The following is a 4,868-nucleotide window of genomic DNA, read 5'->3' as shown; positions in this document are numbered from 1 at the left end:
CACCTCTTTGACTTTTCAAAAGTTGATATATAGGTCTTAAACCCAATCAGATAACACCCATAAAACCCATCCTTGAGTTCTCTAATAGGGTTTCAAAGAAGATTAACATCCCGGGTACGAAATCAAATAGCGATAACATTAGAACGATCTCTACGACGTATGTATCATTATACCACCTCTCTTTTTCTTTATAGTTTGAGTTTTGAAAGGTACTTATAGTTAAGAAAATGTCTAATTTCTGTATTTAAGTGTTTAAATATCAAGGAAGGTTGATAAAATTGGTTTTGTAATAGTTAGAACTCACGGGACGGTGATCGAAAATCGTGAGTTCGATTTATTGCACTTTTAGTGGACTATTTTGTAGTCCACTCGTGTTGGCCTATTGTGCTGCTGATTTATGGAGTTTGGAAGGATAAAAGGCATGGAGAAACGCCACATGTGGTAGGGTAGTAGGTTGGTCGCTCGTCGTTGCAGTTTCAGGCTAATTGATAACTTGTTGATTGGGTGTGTTTTGGTATATTTGTGGTTTTTGTTGTATTGAAAGTCCCGAATTGTAATTAGGTTGGTTTTGAGTTGCTGATTGTATTGTGTTTGTATCTCGCCTTTTGTAGGATTGAGGGAGAAGTAAAATCAGGGGAAATGTTGCCCATTTTATCTTAGAATGGAGTTATCGTTTGAGATACGTGATATACTAGCGCAATCTAAGTTGTACATGTATTTCTTTGTTATAAGGTTGGTGTGCTAGTTGTCATAAGCTTGTTTTTGAGTTGCATTGACAAATTGAGGTATGTTAAGGCTATCCTTTCTTTTCTTTTAGCATGATCCATATGATACAACGAAACGAGCAAGCACACAACTTTCATAAATGATTCTATTCTTAGAAGTACTAGGGTTGCCTATGTTCTTGATTCCCCATATGTCCTACTAGCTTATTGTCTGTCCATGGGTCTCATGACATTCCGAGAGATCTTATTGACTTACCTCATTATTCATTGCATTCATTTATACATGTATATTGACTCATGACCAAATGGCGTTATATACGCGTATAGTATATGTATATGGGGTATGGGGAAAGGTTATGGTGTTATATACGCACACCACCTAATCAGCTGGTATATGTTGATGATTTCGCCCACAGAGGCCGAGATGATATGATGAGATGCCCACAGAGGCTTGATGATATTGTGTATGCATATACCTATGCATAATATGACATTTATACTCATATGCATGAGATTATAAATGTTTCATGATTCACAGAGCTATTCAAACTTACAGGTTGAGTTCTTTACTCCATGTTTCTTTCATGTATTTTATATACTGCTTCCATGCCTTAAATACTGGGTACTTTATTTTTACTGATGTCCCTTTTGCCTGGGAACGCTGTGTTTTATGCCCGCAGGTCCCGACAGACAGGTTGACAATCCTCCTAGTAGGCTATCAGCTCAGGAAGGTGTTGTTGCACTCCACTTGCTTTGGAGTTACCTATTTGGTCAGTATGATTTGGACATGTATTGACTGGTATGGCGGGGCCCTGTCCCGACCTATATGACGTTTATGTACTCTTAGAGGCTTGTAGTCAAATGTCATGTATATGGACACTTGTATGGCCTTGTCGGCCTACGTATGGAGTATACAAATGATCATGTCGGCCTTATAGGCCCGTGTGTCACAAGTATAAGTTTCTATATAATGTTGGGTCGTCCTATATCTAGTATTCCCATATGTTTTATTTTGATTATCTCATGATAGCCCTTTTGGCCCATTTACCAATGATAGTACGATAAGAAAGATATGTTATGTTGGTACTCAATTGAGTAAGGTACCGAGTGCCCGTCGCAGCCCATCGGATTGGGTTGTGACAAAGAGGAAGGGTAGAGGTAGGCCAAAGAAGTCTTGGGGGGAGGTGATCAGGCGGGACATGGAGCAACTTGAGCTAACCAAGGACATGACCCTGGATCAGAGGTGTGGAGGTTGAGGATTAGGGTATAAGGTTAGTAGGTAGTTGTGAGTTTCCCTTTGTCTCCATTAGTTCGATAGTACTAGGGTTAGTATGGTACCCCTTTTATCCTGAGTTTGTTATTATCGCAGATCTTGTTCTGTTATTATTTGACATCACTCTTCTTTTGTTTGCTATCATTACTCCTTTCAAATTCTCTATTATTATCAGACCCTCAGATTTGGTTCTCTAAATATATTTTCTTGCTATCGCTACTTCTTTCATATTCTTAATTGTTATCTTCAATTTAGTTTTCTAAATATATTGTCTTGCTATGACTTGCTATCAGCACTTTTTCCATCTTCTCTAGGCGAGGGTCTATTGAAAATAGTCTCTCTGCCCTTCCAAGATAGAGTTAAGTTTGCGTACATCCTACCCTCCCCAAACTCCACTTATGGGATTACACTGGGCTGTTGTTGTTGTAAGTAGCTCAGGAGAAGTGCTATGGATTTGTCCTTAGAAATTTTAAGGTTGTTTTTCCGCCTTGAGTGTGACATAAAGTCGGCGTTTGGACATAAGAATTGTGAAAGTTCGTAAAAAAGTGAAATTTATTTTCAAGTTGAAAATGATATTTTAAAATTAGAGTTGTGTTTGGATATGAATACAATTTGTAGCTGTTTTTAAATCTTTATGAGTGCTTCGAAGTGAAAAATTTGAAAAACACTTTTTAGAGTTTTTCAAATTCCGAAAAAAATAACTTCAAGTGAAGTTTGAAATTTTCATGGCCAACACACTAATTCTGAAAAAAGAGAAAAAAAATATTCAAAAAAAGATGAATCTTTTTTTATTGCCGAATGGGCCCAAAAATAATGGTGGGATTGCTAATTCAGAATAAAAAACTCAACCAAATATGAAATAAAATGTTCCCAAATTTTATTCAAAACTATTATCCCTTCCCCCTTCGAGCAAACGACATGAGTGGAATAATACCATTTAAATTCTTTTGAAAATCCTTATTATTAAGGACTGACAAATATAGGAGTAGCATTCAGCAATTCAGCTAGTCCGGTTAAAAAAGAAACAACAATTACCTAGTAAAATTTTACTAGTGGGGTCTGGGGAGGGTAGTATGTACGCAGACCTTACCCCTACCCCGAGGGAGTAGAGAGGCTATTTTCGAAAGACCCTCGGCTCAAGAGGACGAAAAGAGACAATATCAGTACCACCAATAGATACTCTAGGAATAATAATAGCATCATAAAGATAAAAAAATAGATGAAAAGTAAAAGCGATAGCTAGTAAATAAACCCGGCACTATGAAAAACGAAAGAGTAGTGAGACACAATATTAACCACTAGCAGTCTAAGACAAAAATCCTATCAAACTAGCCTCACATAGGTACGAAGTAGAAATAGACTCAACTACCTCCTAACCTACAACCCTAATACTTGACCTCCACTTTTTCCTATCAAGGGCCATGTCCTTGAAAATTTGAAGTCTCGCCATGTCCTGCCTGATCACCTCTCCAAATACTTATTAGGCTGCCCTCTAACTCTTCTCGTGCCTTCCAAAGCCAGCAGCTCACACCTCCTTACCGGAGCATCTAGGCTTCTCCTCTGTACGTGCCCGAACCATCTGAGCCTCGCTTCCCGCATCTTGTCATTAATAGGAGCCACACCCACCTTCTCCTGAATATTATCATTCCTAATCTTATCCATTCTAGTGTATCACACATCCACCTCAACATCCTCATTTCTGCTACTTTCACCTCTGGATATGTGAGTTCTTAACAGGCCAACACTCAGCCCCATACATCATGACCGGTCTAACCACGGCTCTATAAAACTTACCTTTGAGTACCAGTGGCACAATCTTGTCACACAGGACTCCAGATGCTAACCTCCACTTCATCAACCCCACCCAATACAGTGTGTGACGTCCTCGTCGACTCGCCACCCCCAGGATAATTGACCGAAGGTACTTGAAATTGCCTCTACTTGGGATGACATGTGATTCAAGCCTCTACTCGGCTCGGTGCTGAACTTGCACTCCAGGTATTCCGTCTTAGTCGTGCTCAGCTTGAGACCCTTAGATTCAAGGTCCTGTCTCCAAACCTCCAGCCTCTCGTTAGCACTGGCTCGCGTCTCATCAATCAGAACTATGTCGTCAGCGAATAAAACCATGGTATATCCCCTTGAATATGATGTGCTAGCGCATCCATCACCACGGCAAATAAGAACGGGTTGAGCGCAGAACCTTGGTGTAACCCTAAAACAATCGAAAAATGTCTGAGTTGCCTCCTGCTGTCCTAACCCGAGCCTTAGCTCCATCATACATGTCCTTAATCGCTCGAATATAGGCAACTGACACACCTTTTGCCTCCAAGCATCTCTAGAGAACCTCTCTAGGAACCTTGTTATACATTTTCTCCTGATCAATAAACACCATGTGCAGGTCCTTCTTTCTCTCCTTGTACTGTTCCACCAACCTCCTAATAAGGTGGATAGCTTCCATATTAGAATGACCCGACATGAACCTGAACTGGTTGTCGGATATAGACACCATCCCCCTCACTCTCACTTCTACCACCCTCTTCTAAACTTTCATGGTATGACTCAGTAATATGATACCCCTATAGTTATTACAACTCTGAATATCGCCTTTGTTCTTATACAACGGAATCACTGTACTCCACCTCCACTCATCTGACATCCTCTTCGTCCTAAAAATAACATTAAACAGCCCAGTCAGCTACTCCAAGCCTGTTCTTCCACATACCTCCAAAATTCAACTGGAATTTCGTCTGGCTCGGTCTCTCTGCCCCTACTCATCTTATGCATAGCTCCCACAACCTCCTCAACCTTGATGCGCCTACAGTACCAAAGTCACGGTGACTTTCAAAATCCTCCAATTCACCTAGCACAAT

This window comes from Nicotiana attenuata, unplaced genomic scaffold (genome assembly GCF_001879085.1).
Source record: "Nicotiana attenuata strain UT unplaced genomic scaffold, NIATTr2, whole genome shotgun sequence".
NCBI lineage: Eukaryota > Viridiplantae > Streptophyta > Magnoliopsida > Solanales > Solanaceae > Nicotiana > Nicotiana attenuata.
Note: the sequence above shows the minus strand (reverse complement) of the source record.